This window comes from Marmota flaviventris, chromosome 6, assembly GCF_047511675.1.
Source record: "Marmota flaviventris isolate mMarFla1 chromosome 6, mMarFla1.hap1, whole genome shotgun sequence".
Lineage (NCBI taxonomy): Eukaryota > Metazoa > Chordata > Mammalia > Rodentia > Sciuridae > Marmota > Marmota flaviventris.
The window spans coordinates 72102888-72125102 of record NC_092503.1 but is presented as its reverse complement, the minus strand read 5'-3'; the positions used below and the strand labels follow the sequence as shown (position 1 = coordinate 72125102).

At 40.6% G+C, this 22215-nt stretch overlaps 1 protein-coding gene across 1 annotated transcript in view; it reads left to right on the top strand.

Moving 5' to 3' along the window:
- The first annotated feature begins 5141 nt into the window (after nt 1-5141).
- The window catches only part of Ankrd6 (ankyrin repeat domain 6), a 188331-nt gene continuing 171257 nt past the window's right edge, over nt 5142-22215 (top strand). The window contains exon 1 of the mRNA XM_071613904.1: nt 5142-5227. The gene's annotated coding sequence lies outside the window, so the exon portion shown is untranslated. The remainder of the gene's footprint in view (nt 5228-22215) is intronic.

Sequence of the window (22215 nt, the reverse complement as noted above, 5' to 3'; positions counted from 1 at the left end):
TCCCTATCCCAAATCTCATGGAATCTTGTTCCTTGAGGTCTGATACTGATTCATCATTATCAGATTCTTTTCCACACCTATATAGGGCACAGGGAATCAAGATGGTGGTAAAAAAGAGCCTAAACTTCTTCCCTTCTTCCTTCACGAGGTGTTTTTTCTTTTTTGGTACCAGGGATTAAATCCATGGGTGCTTAACCACTGAACCACACCCTCAGCCCTTTTCATTTTTTATTTTGAGACAAGGTCTTGCTAAGTTGCTTAGGGTCTCACTTAGTAGCTTAGGACCTCACTAAATTGCTGAGGTTGGCCTCGAAGTTACAATCTCCTGCTTCAGCCTCGAAAGTCACTGGGATTATAGGCATGTGCTACCACATCTGGCTCATGAGAAGATTAAAAATCTATTCCTTAAGTCAGTACTTGCCCACTTTGTTCAATCATGACACACATAGAAAATGAAAGTATTTGTATGGTGCATTGATATAAATGGACAGATTGCTTGTAACCAGAACACCTTGGTCACATGGGGCCCTGTCATGCTGCTCCAAAGTCTAAGGAGATCAGTATCTTGTCCATATCTGTAACCTATTTATGACACACAAGTGATAGTGACAAACAAGTTGGGAAGTTCTGTTTAAGTCACAAAGGTGAGCCATTACATCACAGAAAGTGGGGCCTAAAGGGAGGTCTTAGGTTGTCAGTGGATTGAATTCAGTGAGGCCCTAAGCAACCTAGTGAGACCATCTCAAAATAAGAAATAAAAAGGGCTAGGAATGTAGCTTTGTAGTTAAATACCCCTGGGTTTAATCCTTATCGCCAGTAGCAGTCCCCCTCCCCCCCAAAAAAGGAAAGATGGCAATTTTCTCTCCAAATCGCAAGAGTAGCAAACAATTTCTTGCTCCAATTACACGAGAGCTGTAGAATTCCTGTGGCTATCCTATTTCTTTACTATTTCATTTGTCTTCTCATTTTAGGATTCCAATTGGAGAAGACATTCTTCGGGCATATTTTCATGGTGGAGGACTAAAACCCAGGATGGTAGGAAAAATACTAAAGGACATAATATATTAAAGTTTCTACTCCAACCTGGTATTGACCAAGGCAAGTCAACACAAGCTCAAAGTCAATAGAGCACAGAAGTCATATTATATAATATATAGGAAAGTATGGCAAAGTGGAATGGAAGAAATAATTGTGAATGAACTATGAAATCCACCACATAAATTTACTATGATTCCAAAGCCAAATTCCAAGTTTTTCATGGGCCTTGGCAAACCAATTCTAAAATGCCCATGGAAGACCAAAGGGCTGAGAATACTTGAGATCCTTGTAAAGGATAAAAAGAAGTAAGTCAGGGAAGGACTCCCATTATCAGAAATCAAGATTTTAAATAAAACTACAGATCATCAGGCAGTATGGTACTAACACAGGAATAGACAAATGGAACAAAGTGGAAGACCTAAAACAGAACCATACATACATGGAAACCTATTATAAGATAGCTCTAGCATTGCAAATCTGATAAAGAAATACATTTCAGGTGAAATGTAGATGGCAAAATTTAAAATCTCTTGGACAAAAACCTGGGAGAATATTTTTATTTTCTTGGGGTCAGGACTTCTCAAAACACATGAAATGGTGGAAAACATGACCAAGTAACAAAAGAGGAAATGAGGATGGTTATTAAACATTAAAGATGTGTTGGTGTGGTGGCGCTAGCCTATAATTCTAGCAACTAGGGAGGCTCAGGCAAAAGGATCACAAGTTCAAGGCCAGCCTCAGCAACTCAGTGAGGCCATAAGTGACTTCATGAGATCCTTTCTCAAACTAAAAAATAAAAAGGGCTGGGGATGTAACTCAGTGGTAAAGAATCCCTGAGTTCAATCACCAGCACAAATAGAAAGAAAGAGAGAGAGAGAAAGGAAGAAAGAAAGAAAGAAGGATGCTCAACCATACCGGTAGTTGGGTAAATACAAATTACAACCATTATGAGAAATTTTTTTACATCCACAGAGAAAACAAGTGTTGGTAAAGATGCGAGGCAAGGGGAACTTTCATATACTGCTAATGGGAAAGAACACTGGAACAACCAGTTTCAGAAACAAGTTGGCAAACCAATTCTAAAATGCACATGGAAGACCAAAAGGCTGAGAATATGTCACACACATACCTTAACACTTAACAATACCACTTCTAGATATTTATCCTGAAAAACATTATTGTACACATGTAGCATGTGTAGCAGGAATAATATTTAAGGATGTGCAATGGACATGGTGGTGCATGCTGTAATCCCAGAAACTCAGGAGGCTGAGATAGAAGGATTGCAAGTCCGAGGCTACCCTGAGCAACTTAGTGAGACCCTGTCTTAAAATAAAAATAAAAAATGACTGAGGGTGTTGCTTATTTGTAGAGCATCCCTGGGCTATCCCCAATACCCCTGCCACCCCCACACCCCAAAAGAATGTTCATAGAAATATTGATCCTTGCAATAGGAAAAACTGGAGACAACCCAATGTTCAAAGCAGAGTGGATAATTAAATTGTAGTTTATTCTTTTTTTTTTTTTTGGTACCGGGGATTGAACCCAGGGGCACTTAACCACTGAACCACAAGCCCAGCCTTTTTTTATATTTTATTTAGAGACAGGGTCTCATTGAATTGCTTAGGGCTTTATGGCTTTGAATCCACAATCCTCCTGCCTCAGCCCCCCGAGCTGCTTGGGTTACAGGTATGCACCACCGCTGCCAGGAAACTGTGGTGTATTCTTACAATGAAATACTATATAACAGAGAAATCAAATAATTTAATCTGAGAACTACAATGCTGAACGAAAAATGCAAGTTGCATAGGAGTCGTATAAATTTGTTTCATTAGCCAAAATTCAAGGACAAGCTAAAATGAACCATGTAGTGTTTAGGGATACATGTATTGGTGATAAGAGAATTCTTAAACCAAAATTCAGGATGGTGGTTTTCTCTTGAGAAAAAGGATACCATCACAGGGGGCATACTGAAGGCTTCTTGTTTGAGTGGAAACTTCAGCAAAGCCAGTGTGAAGTGGCAGAGACAGAAGCCAGAACAGTGTGCTGAAGGTTGAAGTAAAGCTAGCAGCAAGAAAGGTAGCTAGTGCAGTCAACTCATTAAATAAATGTTGCTGGAAATAGAAGCAGATTATGTTATCACAAAATAGTCAACCTCGTGTCTTGTAGAGCAGACTTCTTTGTGATGAGGTAGAAGAGTGGGTGGTGGGGCGGCTATATGAAGGTGACTGTGAGGGAGCTGAATGGAGCTGTGGGTTGGGAACTTTCCCTCACACAGAGGGAGATTTAGGAGTCTGCTTTCATTGGTTGCACTGAACTGTGTGCCCCTTGATGATCAAGTAAGATCTCCAAGCAGCTCAGCCACTGTCTGCCTTGGCTCTCATGAGGCCCCCTTGCCAGGAATTCCCATTAATCAAAGTCTGGGAACAAATGCAGACTGGTCTGTGCCTTGGAATGCTCACATGTCTTGCAGCCTGGCTTGGGCTTTCTGTTTTTTGTCTTTTTTTTCCCCCAGAGTGATTGCTCTGACTGCCCATAAATATAACTTGAAACCCCATCTCATCATGAATTTATGATGGTACTCTTAAAGCCTCTTAGGGAAACGAAGCATTCTGCATCTTTGGAAGTTTATTCAAGAAACAAGTTAGGAAAACTCCTTGATTTGGAAAAGTATAAACACAGAAAGGATCACACTGAAAACTCATATGTATATACCTTGCCTTTAGGGATTTTCCTGGAGCTTCGTTGTGACCTGATAAAGAGAAACTTGGAGCTACTAATCAATAGGGAAAGGAAAGGTGTTTCATAACAGTCCAGGTGGGGTACAACAGGGATTGGGAATAAATATGGAGGCCAAAGAACATTTAGAAGGGAGGTTTCACTCCCTTGCAAAATAAAACTGCAGCTATGACTACAGGGTTGGGAGAAGTTCCCAAAATAGTTGGGTAAAATCAAACACTTACATTCCCTTAATGTGGACAGGGGTCTTGGGATTTCTCCTGCCTGTGCTCCCTTATAGAGAGAAACAAATATCTTAAGGAAAAGTGGGTGATTCTCATGTTTCTTTTCCTCTGGAAACCAGGCCTATTTCAGAGGGGATAATAAAATCAGGTTGATAATAAGCGTGTCCCAAACCTCAGATAAGATTGAAGCTCCATCTTCAGGACTCCACCTACATGTAGTAAGCCATGAAGATTGTTTTGGAATGTCCTTCACATAATCTAGACTGGAAAATAGCCTTGATCATCAGAGTCTGGTCATCGGAGCTGCAACAAATCTAAATAAGCAAACTCTCTGAGGTAACCCTGGGTTTCTGTTAGCTTTTATCCTGCACTCATGATATATCTCTTAATTATATCCCTAGAACTGACTACCTTCGTCTATGTTCAGGGAGCTTTTCTAGGTAAGACTAAGGAAGTAACCGGGAAAGAAAATAGACAAAACCAGATTAAGATAATGGTGTGTAAAGTGAGGTAAGAATATGCGGGTAGGGATCTCTCAGTGTTTTTGCCTGTTCCATTTGGGATAGTTTTGACAAGCTACTTACTGACAATCTGTTGAAATAAAGTCTTTCCTTCCCTTCTCCAGCTACTTCAATGAGCCTGAGTCATTCATTGCTGTTGTTTAGCTTCCGCTGAGCCGGCCCCAGTCAAGTGAACTCTGGATGTAATAGAAACATCCACTTGCCTACAGGTTGAGGATTGGAGGTTTGTCTTAATTCCCTCAGTCACCTGGCAAGCCCTGAACGGAAAACCTAGTCCTACTCCAGGCTCCCTTCCACTATTCAGAAGGAGGCCTCTCTTGGCCCAAGGCTGGGCGCCCCAGCAGGGAACAAATGCTGAGCAGCCCCGAGGGCTTTGGTGGTCCCGCTGTCACCCCGGCCCCCCCGCTGTGCTCCAGCAGGCCGCTGCGGGGCGCTGCGGCCCCAGTTTAGGAGCCTCGGGCGGGGTGGGACGGGGCGGGGCGGAGGGCCCTGCGCTCTGCGGGCGCGGCGGGCTCGGCCACAGGTAACCTGCGGGAGCCGCGAGCGCGGAGGGGCGTGCGGGCGGCTGGAGGCGGCGGCGCTGAGTTGCGCCGAGGCCCGGGGGCCGCCGAGCCAGGGGGAGTCGGTCCGATCGTCTCCCCTCGCTTCCTACCCTGTAACGGGCATCGGTTCCTGCGGCGTGAACCTCCGGCGCGGGAGAGAAAGGTACCGTGCGACCTCGCTGGGTCCCTTGGAGAGCCCCCTTAATTCGAGATTGGGCGCCCCTCACTCCCAGGGCGCCTCTGATCCTGGGAGGACTAGTCCAAGGCTCGGTAGCTGCTGCTGCTCCCTGGGCGCCCTCAGATCGCGGACTATGGGGAGAGGACCCGGACCCAGCGCGTTGCCCCAGTCCTGAGGCCTCGGGGAAAGCCCGGGAAGCGGGTGTCTCCCTGCTCCCCCCTTTTGCTTTGCCTCAGTTGCCTCCTTAGAATATGGCATTTTGGGCCGGAGGTGGGTGGACAGAGAACTTTCTCTTCTTCGCTCACCCCTCTCCTTTTTCTCCAGTAAGCCCTCGGAGTTTGCAGAAACTGGTGTGTGCAAAGGACGGCTGGGGGCTGGGGGCTGGGGGACAGGTCACCACGTACCTCTTCACCGCGCGGCGGCTGGCCGCGGGAGGAAAGGAGGTCCTCTTCTGTCGCCGTCCCCTGGCCTACGGACAGGGCTTGGCGTGACCCGGCTGGGCTCCGACGCGCCCACAGCCAGTCCCCTCCCCACCTCATTTCCCCGCCACCTTAGAGAACTGTAAAGGGTGCCGGGAGATGGGGGTCTTCCCGGGGGATGGTCGAGACCCCCGCTGAAGTCCCAGCTCTATAGAATTCAGCAAGTGGTATCTCCCGGGAGCCAGGAAGTGACCGTGTTGTCTGTTTGGGTTCAAACATCACTTTACTGACACTTGTCTTGGGGATTTAAGTGCGGTGCTTCAGGTAGCTTTGGGAGGCTGGAAAAGTGAAGTATTATTTGTGACCCATGAGTGAGTGACTTGAATTTTGTCGATCTGGTCAAGACTGTTTTTCCTAAAGAAGGTTCAGGTGCTGGTTAGGAGGTTCACTTTGCCCAGCACCACACACACAGACACAGACACAGACACACACACACAGGAGGAGGAGGAAGAGATAATGATGATGATGATGATCTACTTTGGAGTCATGAGATTTAGTCTTGACACCATCAATTCTTAGGTGTGTGTCTTTGGAAACCCACTCCTTTATGCCCTAGTTTCTAGAATTGTAAACTGGAGGTATCATACATAACTTCAAAGTATTGTTGTAGGCATCTTTTTTGTGAACCTGTTGGATGATGATGATCATGTTAAGATAAGTCTGTTAGCTGGGCGTGGCGGCGGACGCCTGTAATCCCAGCGGTTTGGGAGGCTCGAAAGGAGGATCCCAAGTCCAAAGCCAGCCTCAGCAATTTAGCAAGTCCCTGTAGTAAAATAAAAAATTTAAAGAGCTGGGGATGTGGCTCTGTGGTTAAGTGCCCCTGGGTTCAATCCTCCGTACCTTAAAAAATAACATCTATAAAGTCAATGTAAGTGAAAAAAAGCTTGAGGAATGAAGACCAACATACATGGGTTCAAGCCTGACACTGAGTGAGGCTTTCTCATCCTTAAAATAGCAACAACAACCTTGTTGTTCCTGCTGTCTTAAGTGTGTCTACTATACATGTTTAATTTCTTCTTATCCTTAATATGTGCTTGGCTTGGCTTAGCATATGGTAAATAGACTTTTTTTTTTTTTTTAATTAGGAATATGGGATGCTGATCCATAATGGGTGGGGGGGAATGGGAAAAATGGAGGAACTTTGATTGGGCAAAGGGGAGGGAGGAGAGGGGAGGTGGTATAGGGGCAGTAAAGATAGTGGAAGGAGATGGACATCATTACCCTAGGTACATGTATGACTGCACATATGGTGCAATGCTACATCCTGTACAATCAGAAAAATGAAAAGTTGTGCTGCAATTGTGTATAATGAATCAAAATTCATTCTACTGTTATATATACCTAATTAAAATAAATAAATAAATTTTAAAAAATTAGGAATATGCTGGGCATGGTGGTACACGTTTGTAATCCCATTGACTCAGGAGGCTGAGGTAGGAGGATCACGAGTTCAAAGTCAGCCTTAGCAAAACTCAGTGAGATCCTGTCTCTAAATAAAATATAAAATAGGGCTGGGGATGTGGCTCAGTGGTTGAGTGCCTCTGAGTTCAATCCCTGGTACACAAAATAAATAAATTAATTAATAAATAAGGAATACAGATTATAATTGGATTTTCTACCCTCTGGGTCATAAATGAGGAGGAGAGGGCAGAAGAAGGAGAAGAGGTAGTAAAGAGACCAGCAAACAACTAGTTGCTCAGTGTTGGGTGGAATAAACCAATGTTGGTGAAAAAAAAATGCTTATTTGTTAACTCCTTGCTTATTCATGGTGGCATCAAAAATTATCCTTAGCCTCCACTGTAAACCCATCAACTTCTCCAAAGAAACATACTCTAAGTAAAAGTAGTCTGCTTGTGATAGTCTCAAATCAGTAGCAAGGCATTCTTGCAACTCCCAAGGCCCTCCCTCCAATGCAGAAGATTCTGGTGCTGTCTCTGTGATACTTAGAGGTACAATTTCAAGATTAACAATAGAACACACCCAGCTACCCATCACCCAGCTGAAGAACTAGAGCATCCCTGGGCTCTTGGAGTCTCTGAATGCTCCTCCTTGTGACCTTCCACTCACTTCTCCCTTACTCTCCCAAGGTACCACTGTTCTGGATTTTTTGTTACAGTTTTCCTTGCCTTTCACATATAATATCTTAAATGAAAAACTCCCTGGAAAGCAAGTTTCCAAATAAGCATTTCCCCCAGTAATCTGGAGCATTCTAAAGTTAAAAGCAGGGTATTCAGAGAAAGATGCAAACCACAGAAAAACTTTAAATCTCCAAGTGCTGTGATGGCCTAGTTCTCCTCATGTAGAGTCAGGATTTCTTTGTCAAGATTTCTCTCCTGTTTTCTTGGCACAGACTCCAAGGGTGTGTTCTGTCTGTGTAGGGGAGGCTCTGTCTCTTCCAGTATAGCCTGGAGACTGTAATTTTAAAAGCTTTGCTTGAGTCCCTAAGAATGGAAAAACAGTAATTTGTATGCATATGCTTTAGAAGTTTTTGTTTTTGTTTAATACAAATTATCCAGTGGGCATTGTATGAGATTTGAAGGATTAAGTTGACTGAGAATGACCTTTAAAAGGGGTTTTAACCCAAATTCTTTTTTCCTGGTTATTATATTTTTGTTAATGGTCTTTGTTTTAAGTTAATTCCTCAGGATCACACAGCTCTCTTCAGTGCATCTTTCACAACTCCATGACTTTCCAGTTAAGGCAAACCCTCCCATTTTTGGTTCTTAGTGTCTGAGTAATTTTTTTCACAGTGCCTCTAGGTTGAGGTAGTTAGTGGTGGTAGGTGCAAACAACCAAGTCGTTATATCCTAACCACTTAGATGCTATTTGAAAAAATAATACACATAAACATAGAGAGAAATGTTTTATATTATTTATAAATAACCACAATAACAGGATGTGCATGCCTGTACTACTCAAATCCTGGGAACGGATTGGACATTGCTACTTTCATTTCCTGTTCCACATTCATTTTTCCACAGCACTTACTTTTTGTCACACAACCACCTTTGCAAAGATATGATGTCATCAAGAGGGCTGCAACATGATTTAATGTAGGAACCCTGAATTAGCTCCAGTGGGTTCAGCGGTTGAACAAGTAGTTCAGTACAGTGTTCTATTGAAATTGTCCAATGTCCTAAGTTGCCCTACAAATTTGTTACAGTTGCAAAACACCCAGTCAAGGGCTGCAAAATAGTACTTTAACCTGGAAGATGTTAATGCTAGGTGAAATAGCTAGTCAAAAAAGGATAAATACTCTATGATTCTGTTTATATGAGGCACTCAATCTAGAGTAGTCAAATTCCAGGAAACGGAAGGAATGATGGTTACCAGGGAAAGCACAGAATGAGGAGTTTGTATACAATTTTTGCAACTTCTGTGTGAAACAGTTATTTCAAAATAAAAATTAAAAAAAGTAAAAAAAAAATTCTGTTAGTGATGCCCCACTACTGGACTATATCATGTCACTGAGATGAGGGATAATACATGATGACCAGAGAGCCCAGTAATGACATTACTTCCCCTCCCCACCTCCTATTCATCTCTTGTCAAGAAATAACTAAGTTCCCTCTTATTTTCTGTACAAAGCTGAGGTTAAGCTTTAAATATCCCACTAAAATAGAAAATTCTAACCTAGGATTCTTCAGTGAGATCTGCATGCTCTTAGAGCTCCCCGAAATTATGTTTAAGTATTTGCGTGAATGTTCACGTGTATGTTTGAGGGGGAAGAAGTTCCAAAGCTTTCATCAGATTCTCAAGTGGTTCTCTGACTCAAAAAAGGCTTTAATAAGCACTGCAAGAAAACTTTGTTTACAGAGTTGTACCCACCCCATAATAGGCTCCTTCACTTAGGCATCTTGGCCCTTTTGGGTTCTCTGGTGTATCTTCTCCCAGCTTCCTGAGGCTTTCTTTCTGCTCAAACCTGGAAAAAGCCTGAATGGTTCTTTTTTCTCAGAGCCTCTGGTCAATCACCTGAATTCCAAAAACTCCAGGCCCTATTCTTCAAGGGTCAGAAGTCCCAGAGCGAACCATTTTAGGCCTACATTGTGCAGCTGTGGATCTGGGCAAGAGTCAGCCTCACAACTGCTCATCTCTCCCACCCACCTCAGGCTCCAGAAAAATATGAACTAAACAATAATATGTGACGGACACAGCTGTGGAAAACGGGTGAAGCTGGTACTAATGACTGAAGTTGAACATTCTCTCTCTCTCTCTCTCTCTTTAATTTTTGTGGTGTTGGGGACTGAGCCCAGGTTCTTCTACAAGTTAGGCAAGTGCTCTACTACTGAGCCACACCTCTGGCCCCTGAAGATAAGTAATTTCTGCCTTGGGGAGGGGAAATTTAATTTTAAGATTGTCTTCTGATTTACACTTTATGTTTCAAATGTATTGTAAGTATATCATATAACACATTCTACCTTGCAAGCCAAGCATTTATATATTGTTAGAAAAGATGTCAAATGTCAGTTAGAATTTACTTTATAAATAGGACTTTCCAGTTATTGAGACTGGTTTTGGACTTAACCAATGTAACAAATATTGGCAGCTTGCAAGCATTTTCATATACACAATTCCTCAATATTTACATTCATCTTAGAAAGCATTTAATGAGCCTGGAATGGTGAGGCATGACTGTAATTGCAGAGACTAGAAAGGTTGAAGCAGGAGGATCAGAAATTCTAAACCAGCTGTAGCAACTTAGTGAGACCCTGTCTCAAGATAAAAAATTAAATGGACTGGGGATATAGCTTAGTGGGACTCAGGGATACTTTACCACTGAGCGACATCCCCAGACCTTTTTATTTTTTATTTCAATCCTCAGTACTGAAAGAAAAAAAAGAACACACCCTTTAGTGAATCATGATTTATGATTTAACTCTTTCATCAACATGTATATATTCTTTTAAGATAGGTTACCTGCTATGGCTTAATCCATGGAAAGTTTATTACTAGCTCACACAAAACTCAAGTTGGTTATTCCAGGTTGGGTAGCTCTCCTTCATATGACTCAGGGATCAATATTCCTTCCTTCTTTTTATTTTTTTTAATTAAAAAGTTTTTTTTAATTGTAGTTGTAGAAGGACAGCATGCCTTTATTTTGTTTATTTTTATCTGATACTAAGGCTTGAACCCAGTGCCTCACTCATGCTAGGCAAGAGCTCTGCCACTGAGCTATAGCCCTAGCCCAGTACATTACTTCTTGAGATGCTATCATCTTCAACCTGTGGCCTCCAAAGTCACTACAAGGGGAAAGAAAGGATGGAAGCGAAATACTACATTGAATATCTTCAGCTAGTGAAATGCCTCACTTCTGCTCACATCCCACCTTTCAAAACCAGTTGCATGGCCCTACCTAGATTCAAAGAGGTTGGGAAATAGAATCCCTGCCTGGGCAGCTGTTTCTATGCAAAATCATTTACTTTGGAAGGGAAACAGAACACTTGGTGGATAAGTAACAATCTTTATACAAACAGGGTAGTCTTTTTTGTGGATCAAATAATTGCAACTGCCTTCCTATAATTTATTTCCCACTTTTCAAACACATGAATGTGTGTGCATACAGACACACACACACACACACTACCTTCATAGTCTAAGTTATGGATGAGACTTTCATGCAGGAAATAATTGTATCATAATTGCTTTAAGAACAAATAAAATTGGGATTAAGTCATTTAGGTTCAAACATTTTTTAGGAAATGAAGCATACTTCATTTACTCAGAGTCATCCAACCATGTAGAGTATTGTACATTTGAGAAAGATGGAGCAGAGGAAGATTAGCAAAGAACAAGAATATGCATGTCTTAATGGCTTCATGAATGTTATCATAAAAATTTAAAACTACTTCAAGTTGCTGGCAGAGGCTAGTGTGAAACTTTTTTCCCCTTTAAAAAAAAATTCTTGCCATGGAATGTATTACATAACCATAAAATGTGTCATTTTTACTTGTTAGCTCTTATAGGAAGCTAAAATTGTAAATTCTGGACCTGATTTGCTTGGAGCAAATTTGAACCTATGAGGGTGCCATTTGGCAATATCCAGCATCTGACAGCTACAAATGGGACATATTTGGGATTAAAAGAAGATCCCAATACCCAGTTAGTTATGGAGAAACTTTAGTGATGTACACAAATTATAATAATGTTTCATTTATCCATTAATAGTTAGGATTTGGCTGTTCTACCAAAAAAAAAAGTCCAAATAATTTTTAAAATTTACTTAATTTTTTTTTTTAAAGATGGGGTTTCCACTGTGTTGCTCATACTAATTTGGAACTCCTGGGCTCAGGTAGTTGCCTCAGCCTCCTGAGCAGCAGGGACTACATGCACTGTGCCCAGGAAATCATAAATTTTAAAAATTGTTATATTTCATGGTGTCCATGCATGTGTAGGGAAGGAAAAAGTAATTTTCCTTCTACTCTTTTAAATTCTCAGCTGGGAGCCCTGTAACAAAAGACAAATTAACAAGAAAAAAAAGGGAAGTTTATTTAAAATGTATATTTCATATATCAATGGGTGAAAACTCAGAGAAAGAGTAACTCTCAAAATGAGGATTTATGGAGCTGGGGTGGGGCTCAGTGGTAATGCACTTGCCTGGCATGAGTGAGGCATTGGGTTTGGTTCTTAGCACTGCATATAAATAAATAAAATAAAGGTCTATCAACAACTAAAAAAAAAAAATGGGGGTTTAGAGCCAGATGTGGTGGCACACACCTATAATCCCAGCTTATATTTTTACTTTGGAAGGGAAACAAGGTTGAGCCAGGAGGATTGCAAATTCCAGGCCAGTTTCAACAATTTAGTAAGTACTTGACTCAAAATAAAAATTAAAAATTAAAAGGGCTGGGAATATAGAGCCAAAAAAAAAAAAAAAAAAAAGAAAGACAGAAGGAGAGAAAGAGAAAAAAGGGGCAGGAGTTAGAACTTTGGCTTTTATGGCATCTTCAAGAAAGAACCAATAGGGCTGGGGATGTGGCTTAAGCAGTAGCTCCCTCGCCTGGCATGCGTGCGGCCTGGGTTCGATCCTCAGCACCACATACAAAAAAAAGATGTTGTGTCTGCCAATAACTAAAAAACAAATAAAATTCTCTCTCTCTTTTTCTTGTCAGGACAAAGAAAAAGGACCTCAAGTCTTTAGGGGCCGTAAACTGTTGGAAGGCAAATGTATGGAAAGATATGGTAGATAAAGGCTACTTAATACAGTTTGTTATTCCTCTGGTGTCACCCCAGGCTTGTAAGAATCTAATCAAAGATTCTTCCTGGTATAGAGGGTAGGAGGGACATCTCTGTAAATTTATGGCCTACTTTTAAGCTAATAAGGAGAGGATGGAGAGTTTTTTCTTTTGTCTAAATCTTTCAGTTACCTTCAATTTAAAATAATCCTTGGCCAGCTATGGTGTTTCATACCTGTAATCTCAGAGACTCAGGAGGCTGAGGCAGGAGAATTGCAGGTGCTAGACCAGGTTCAGGAACTTAGTAAGGCCCTAAGCCATTTAGCGAGATTCTGTCTCAAAATAAGTGTTTGTGTGTGTGTGTGTGTGTGTGTATATATACATATATATATATATATATATATATATATGTGTGTGTGTGTGTGTGTGTGTGTGTGTGTGTATAAATTCGTAGCCAAAGTGGCATATTTTGGGGTGGCATATTCTGTTATCCTTCATTGGAATTAAAGATATGCTTGACCAGGGAGCTGGGAATGTAGTAAGAGCATTAGCCTAACAGGCATAAAACTCTGGGTTATATCTCCAGCAGGATACAACAGGGGTCAGGAATTGGGGAGATACGTTAGATCAGTGGTCAGCAAATTATAGTCATGGGCCAAATCTAGTTCACCGTCTGTTTTGTAAATAAAGTTTTATTGGAACACAGCCATACTCATTCCTTTGCATACTGTCTAAAGCTGCTTTTACACTATGACAGAGCTGAGTAGCAGAAATAGATACCACATTGTTCATAAGTCTAAATATATTTACTCTCTGTTTTTTGTTTTGTTTATGATACTGAGGACTGACCTCAGGAGTACTTTATCACCAAGCTACTTCCCCAGACCTTTTTATTTTTTATTTTGTGACAGGGTCTCACTAAATTGATGAGGCTGGCCTCAAACTGTGATCCTGTGGCCTCAGCCCCCCTAGTGACTGAGATTACAGGCATGTGTCAGCATGCCCAGCTACTATCTGTTATTTTTTTTTTCAGTTGTAGTTGGACACAATACCTTTATTTTATATATATATATTTTTTTTTTGTGGTGCCAGTGCCTCTCACGTGCTAAGCTAGCACTCTACCACTGAGCCACAACCCCAGCTCTACTATCTGTTGATTAACAGGAAAATCTTTGTTGACCCCTTCACAAGGACTATGCTCCTAGTTTGAACCTACTTAATCTCTCTGGCGCACTGTTATCTCACTAGAGTAGTAGGGATAATAAAATCTACCTGATGAAGTAGTTAAAATAAAGTGATTCTATTTAATTTTTCCACATTTTTAATTGGTGCATTATAGTTGTACACAATGGTGGGATTTGTCATTACTTATTTGTACATGTGCACAATATAATAATATACATTGACTCATATCACTCTCCTGCACTTTCCTCCTCTCTCCCCTCCCCTCACCTCCTGCTCCCTTTCTTCTACTTATCTCCCTTTGCTTTTCATGAAATCCCTGTCCCTTCTTCTTTTTCCTCTCTCACTAGCTTCCACATATGAGAGAAAAGGCATTATCCTTGAACTTCTGAGTTTGGCTTTAAAATAAAGCAATTTTAGAGTTAAATAAAATGAACTTGAACAAGTTACTTAATTTATCTTCCCATTAGCTTTCTATCTTCCATTTAGCTTCCTTATACCAATGCTTTCCAAACTTATCATGTGGAAGGGTCACCTGGGGGTCTATTAAAATTCAAGATTCTTAGCCACACTCCCTAGATTCTGACTGAGTAGGTCTGGTAAGGTACACATTTAACAAGCATCCCAGTTTCTGAGGTAGGTGGCCTGTGGTCCACACTTAAATTACTCAAACCCTTGCAGCAACTTGTCTTTTGTGCCCTAAAAATAGTTTGGCAGCTCTAGATATGCTTCTTGTCTCAACCAGCATCAAAACTGTGCCTACTTGATAGGAGAGCTTGGAACCAAGAGGGGAATGCCCCGTGGTGTTAATCATCAGCATTCCGAGTGGAGCAGGGGCAAATCCTATAAATCAGCTGCCTGAGCTCTCCCAGAGACAGCTGCTGCTTTGCTTCCTAACAGAAATAGCAATAGGAAAATCAGCACCAGGGCTTTAGCCAATGTGAGTGGTTTACAATGGAGCTCAAAATGCCTCTTGATGCTAAAAGCGAATAAGTGAAAACTAAAATTAGCACCGTGACCTTGGGCTGGCCAGCTCTTTTTAAAATCAAGGAAAGAGTTAATTGCAGGCCAAGTGTGGTGGTGCACGCCTATAATCCCAGGGACTAGGGAGGCTGAGGCAGGAGGATCACGAGTTCAAAGCCAGCCTCAGCAAAAGTGAAGTGCTAAGCAACTCAGTGAGATTCTGTCTCTGAATAAAATACAAAATGGGGCTGGGGATGTGGCTCAGTGGTCAAGTGCCCCTGAGTTTAATCCATGGTACCACCTCCCACCCATAGCCACCCAAAGTGACTACAGGCAGTGCTTGCTTTGGATCGTACTGAGTTTGGCTTTAAAATAAAGCAATTTTAGAGTTAAATAAAATGAACTTGAACAAGTTACTTAATTTATCTTCCCATTAGCTTTCTATTATGTAATGAAGGAGTTACAACTAATTAAAAGAGTTAATGGCAGAAGGAGTTGTGATGAGTGGTGGAACTGAAGTCCTGGTACTTAACAGGTGCTTTAAGAATGGATGCTTGGTGGGGGTGCGGGGGTTGTATACCTGTAATTCCAGTGGCTGGGGAGGTTGAGTCAGGAGGATCAGAAGTTGAAGCCATGCTCAGAAACTTAGTGAGGCCCTAAGCAACTTAGCAATACCCTGCCTCAGAATAAAAAAAATTAAAAGGGATTGGGATGTGGCTCAGTGGTTAAGAGCCCTTGGGTTCAATTCTCAGTAACCACCCCCCCGCAAAAAAAATATTGCTTGTTTAATTGTTTGTAATGTCTTAGTTTCCACAAGGTATTATTCTGGGGTTACATGATACGGAGTGAATGACTTGCTCACTGAAGCCTTTGTTTTTCTCCACATATTGTTCACAGTCTTGGGGAAGAGCTGCAAAACCAGTAATGAATAACAGCAAAATCCTCTGGTGCATGTTGAGTTTTTATACCATGTGGAGAAAGTTATTTATCAAAGTAAAATAACATCTCAAACCCAAACCAACACCAAATAAATAAATAAATAAAACTAGACGAATCAAGAACCTCACACCTTCAATACTTTATATGATTGATGTTATGTTCCTGCTGTTCAGAAGCACTGTTTTAAATGAGGATCAGAGTTGGGGTGAAGGTCAGAGATAGCGTGCTTGCCTAGCATGCTCAAGTTCTTGGGTTCTGTCCTCAGCATCGCAAAAGACAAAAACAGCTGAGGATTAGTTTCTTTAAACCACTTTGCATCTTTGCTATTCTGCTGAAATAAAACCAGGATGTTTAGTTGGCATAAGCCAGGGCATTTTGTACTTTGAAGTATAATAAAACACTTTATCATCTAATGAAGGACTTACAGCTAATTAAATACCTTCCTGTTGGGAGACACGTGGGGAGATTGATTTCAAAAGCCCTTGCTAATAGGGATCTAAAAAATTCTATAAAATATTATTAAAGTATTCTTTTAATAATGATCATTTCCACTCCCTCCAAAATGTGTGGCAGATCTAATTTCTCTCTAGAGTTCAGATTCCACCCCCGCCCTGCTGCCTTTCTATTACTAAATCCTGAAGAGAAGACCATTTTGAAGGAAACAGTGTGTATCTTTATTTATTTATTGAACCAAAGTGTCCTTTGGTTCAATAAATAAATACACTACACTACATCCCCAGCCCTCTTTTTTAAAATGTATTTTTTTCTAGTTGTCAGTGGACCTTTATTTTATTTATTTACATGCAATGCTGAGGATTGAACCCAGTGTCTCACACATGATAGGTAAGCGCTCTACCACTGAACCACAACCCAGCATCCCCAGCCATTTTAATTTTTCTTTTTAAGCCAGTGTCTCACTAAGTTGCGGAGGCTGGGCTCAAACTTGCCATCCTCCTGCCTCAGCCACCTGAGTAGCTAGGATTAGCCACTGTGCCTGGCGATGTATCTTTAAAAACTGATTATTATTTTGAAATGCCAGAACCCAATTGTCTTAGCGTTCAGGACATCTCTGTCTTTTTAAATCATAAATTGAAAAATTTATATTCTTCCTTTGGTAAAAAATCAAAAACACTAACACTGTACTTATAATTTACTGATTGTGTTAGTAGTGACCATATTTTTGTGTCTATAAAGATAGAACATAAAATATTGTATCCAATTTTGCCTCCAGACTTCTGTGCAGATTTTTATTACATCCTCCTCCTCCGACCTTTTTGAAAGTCCCTTAATGTCAGGGACATTTACTTTAAGAGCAAGAGAATAAATCTTAAGAGACATTTAGTGTATGTTCTGAATTTACGCCAACTAAATTGGATGGAAGTTGATATCCCAGTTACATAAGGTATACTTCTCATTAGTGTTAATGAAAAATGTGTTCACAGTGAAAACATATTCCCCAGACCTGAACAAATAGAAGCTATGTGATACCTCATGGATTTGTACTAAAAAAGCAACATCAGAGGCTATGGGGGTATTTAAGATAAGAGATAATGTTATTTATAATACTTGATCTAGAAGGAAAGGCCAAGTATTGATTATAAACCGCTCATATCATACATCCACAGCAGAGTTGCCTGAGCCCCAGAGAATAAATGATGTTCATTAAGGCTGAGTGTGTTGTGCTGGCACCAGGAAGGAAAACTGTCTCATTCTTCTGAATTGAGCCTAATCCTTCCACCTGAAAAATACTTAAAAAAAATTTTTTTTGAGGTCGTTGACTCACTCTCCACCTCCTTATTTATTTATTTATTTATTTTTTCCTTTGTGGTTAGCATTAAGGAATGCATCTGAAAACACCTCCACATTCATACCTGGCTGAATTACCTTGCTTGGAAATGGACAATAAAGGTGCCCTTTACGGGAAGTCTGTTTCATGAAAGACTGGCAGACTTTAGAGAGAGGAGAGCAGCTTGGCTGCCCACGCAGGACCTGGGTTCTGGTTTCATGTCTGACAGCAGCCTTTGTGCCCTCTGTCAATATCTTTCCAACTTCTGTGGCTAGGCTTTTCTTTTTTCTTAGAAAGGTAACTAGTGGAATGATTTTTCAGACTGGTTCTCATTGACTACTCCCTTGCTCCCATGGATTTAAGTCACAGTGACATTGTTTTTGCTTAACAAATTACTGAAAGGCAAATACCCTTGTAACCCGCACTCTGGTCAGGAAGTAGAACTTAGCCAGTTACCCCAGAAGCCTCTCCTATGTCCAATCCCTTCATAACTTCTTCTCAGCCACCAAAAGTGACTACAGGCAGTGCTTGCTTTGGATGATACTGTGGTACTGTAAAAAGGATGGTGTATGCTGAAACCCTAAGAGCTGCTTCAGTACCAGTGAGGAACATTGCTCTTCTTCTGGGATCTTTAAAAAAAAGTATCAGAACATTAAAAGCCCTCTTACTGTCTTAAGTACATAGGGAAATGAAGAAATAGTGATATTTTGTACATCGTCATTTCAAATAGTAAGGACATTAAGAATTGAACTTTTGTGGCTGGGGTTGTGGCTCAGCAATAGAGTATGTGCCTAACATATTGCAAGGCCCTGGGTTCAATCCTCAGCACCACATAAAAATAAATAATAAATAAAATAAAGGTATTGTGTCCAACTAAAACTAAAAACTAATTAAAAAAAAACCAAACTCTTGAACTCTTGTATTTCTTTGTAAAAGAGAGTAGTTTGAACAGTGCTTGGCTTCTTTTTTCTTACCATATAACTTATAACACACAACAAGCATCTTTGGTATGGCTTCATGAATTTTCACACTCCCTTGGAAGTTTGAATCCATCTTCAACATTTTATCCTTTGTGTTTTCAGTGTTGTGAAGTATTTGCAAGGGTTCCTTCAATGAATTTTTGCTGATGTCATTTCTTCATTTTAAAAATCTCGACCACTTTCCTCATGTGCATGGGTCAATCCTCTTCATTAAGTTCCTCAGGGTGCACATCTAGGGTCTTCCAGTGGTGGTGGTGCCAACATTTCCAGGGCCAGTGGTTTCTTCCGTTAACTCTTTACTTTCCATTCACGTTTCACTTCCAGTGCTATCCTTTTGCATTTCTTGGCTGTACTTTCATCAGTATTGGCCAATTTCCCCTTTTTATTATTCATTTTTGTAAAATGTTACGTGGGTTTATCCTTGGAAGACTAGGAGGCAACACGAATCCATGGTTTGCTGTGGTTGAACTGAGAGCAGGTGAGGAGTGACCCATCATGAGCAGCTTTGAAAGGAGTGACATGATTGGCCCCTGATGGTGATACACATCTATTAATTACATGATCTGTAGCCTGAAGAGTTGTTAGTGAAGTCTGTGCTTCATGAATTTTTTCAAAGTTAATATGCTATAAAATTTGTGGAAGTCAACTGAATTGTGGAACTGAATTTGTGCATATTGGAAGCATGTCAAGCTAAGACTTCCTGTATGATTCTTGGTGTGAGTCTAGTGCTGGGGATCAAACCCAAGGGATCATGTGTGCCAGGCTAGTGCTCTACCACTGATTTACACCTCCAGCCCTGCCTGCATTTTTAGGCACTACAGTGTTATTTCTTCAAATGTTTTTGTTATGTCTCTTAAGATTTTTAAAAACAATTTTTGGGTTTACCCTCTATATTAGTTTGCTAACTACATCCTGGATGGCTTAAATAACAGAAATGTATGTTCTCACAGTTCTGGAGACTAGAAGTTCAAGATCAAGGTGTCAGCAGAAGTGGTTTCTTCCGAGGCCTCTCTCCTTGGCTTGCAGATGGCTACCCTCTGGCTGTATATTCACATACGGTCTTTGCTCTGTGCAGCCCCTCCATGGTGTCTCTGTCTGTCTGTCCTAATCTGACCAGTTATACTGGATAAGAGCCCACTCTATGGCCTCATTTTAACCTTCCCCGCCCCCCCCCAGGGCTGGGAATGAAATGAACTCCAGGAGCTCATGCATGCTGAGCGTGCTTGTTACCACTGAGCCACACGCCCCCCTCCAAGATTTAAATTTTAAAAATGTATATATTTTTTTTAGTTGTAGATGGATACAATATCTTTTTTTTTAATTTTTTATTGTTGGCTGTTCAAAACATTACATAGTTCTTGATATATCATATTTCACACTTTGATTCAAGTGGGTTATGAGCTCCCATTTTTACCCCATATACAGATTGCAGAATCACATCAGTTACACATCCATTGATTTACATATTGCCATACTAGTGTCTGTTGTGTTCTGCTGCCTTTCCTATCCTCTACTATCCCCCCTCCCCTCCCCTCCCCTCCAATATCTTTATTTATTTATTTTTATGTGGTGCTGAGGATTGAACCCAGTGCCTAGCATAATCGAGGCAAACACTCTACCACTGAGCTACAGCCCCAGCCCAAGATTTAATTTTTTTAGCAGTCTTCATTCGCTTATAATTCAGTATCATTTGTTCAACAAAGATATTTTGGGTTCATTCATAAAGAAAAATTAGGACCATTATTAAAACATCCTAAGAGCATAAATGCTCTTGGCTCATGCATTGGCACGGGTTTGTAATCCCAGCGACTGGGGAGGCTGAGGCAGGAGGATTGCAAGTTCAAAGCTAACTTCAGCAACTTAGTGAGGACCTAAGCAACTCAGCTGAGACCCTGTCTCAAATTAAGAAAGGGCTGGGGATGTAGTTCAGTGGTAAAGCACCCCTGGGTTCAATCCCCAGTACCAAAAAAAAAGAATGTATTAACACTCTCATATATTGTAATTCATTTGAACTTCATAGGCTGCAGAACTGAGTGCGACATTCCTTCTGGACTCTTATGTACAGTGTATAGGAAATGATGGTTTTGAACCATTATACCCTGCAAGTTTGTCTAATAGAGTGAATAGTTGTCATGTGAGTTTCATACAATTCATATCGTAAAAATATAACTAAAAATAAATGTATGTTCTTCCTCACTCCCCAGGCTTATTAGAAGTGACCAGTGCTAGTTTTTAAAATAAAGTGAAGGAGGTTTGCAATGTTTGTGTTCTTTGGGGGCCAGGCTGTTGTGCAGAGTTAAGGTTATTGAAACTTATTTGTGACAGAGATGGGTGAATAGTAAACTTTTTTCCTGAATGAAATACAAGCTCCTTGTTGGCTTTTATCTGCTTAGAAACAAAGACATCTCTGTGCAGCAGAATAGAGAGAGTAGAGTGACTTACCTGGTAAGGGCTAAAGAGCACAGATAATTCTAATCCATGTAGGATGTAGAATCACAATGACTTAGTATGAAAACTAGATTGCTTATGAAATACCAGTACCTCCTAAGTCTGAGTGCGGTTCACATGTCTATTTTCTGTCTTTCATATTTATTATGTAGTGTTTCATTTTATAGACAGAACACGATCTCTTGAAGACAGTAAAAAATTATCTGAGAGCTGGGCCTGGTGATACACACCCGTAATCCCAGTGGCTCGGGAGGCTGAGGCAGGAGGATTGCAAGTTCAAAGCCAGCCTCAGCAATTTATCAAGGCCCTAGGTAACTTAGTGAGACCCTATCTCAAATTAAAAAAATAAAGTTAAAGGGGCTAGAGATATGGCTCAGTCATTAAGTGCCCCTGGTTTAATCCCTAGAACCTCAAAAGAAAACAGAAAAAGAAAAAAATTAGGAAATTCCTATAACCAACTTTCTTTTTAAACAAATCTATTAAATTATTGAATTTATTTGCTTATTTTGAAGAAGTATTAAAACATAGAAAAGTACATGTTCATTCTTGCATAAGGATCACCAAGATGAATTGCATAAGGATCACCAAGATGAATTTTCAGTTTTCAATATCTTCCTTATAGGGACTCGATTTCCAGGCTTCACAAAATATTATGCTCTACACACGGGAAACAGTACCAGAAAACTGAACAACATCAATCCCTTCCAAGACTAGATTATTTATAGCTGTAGCTCCTAACTTGATTTCAGTGCTTTGTAAACTCACCAGAATCTGCTATTTAACATCAGCAATTAACTGAGTCATTTACTTTTAGGAAAATCTGGGTCTTTTGGTGTCACTGGATATTTTTTTCACATCTTCCAGTGGTTATAAGGATATATGCTGTCAAACCCATTTCAGAGTGAGGAAAATGAGAAAAGGAAAGGACTGTTTTCTTCTTTTTAATGTTCTTACTGTTGCTTTATATATAATAGTGGACTTCATTATGACATATTCATATGTGCACATAATTTGTTCAATTTCA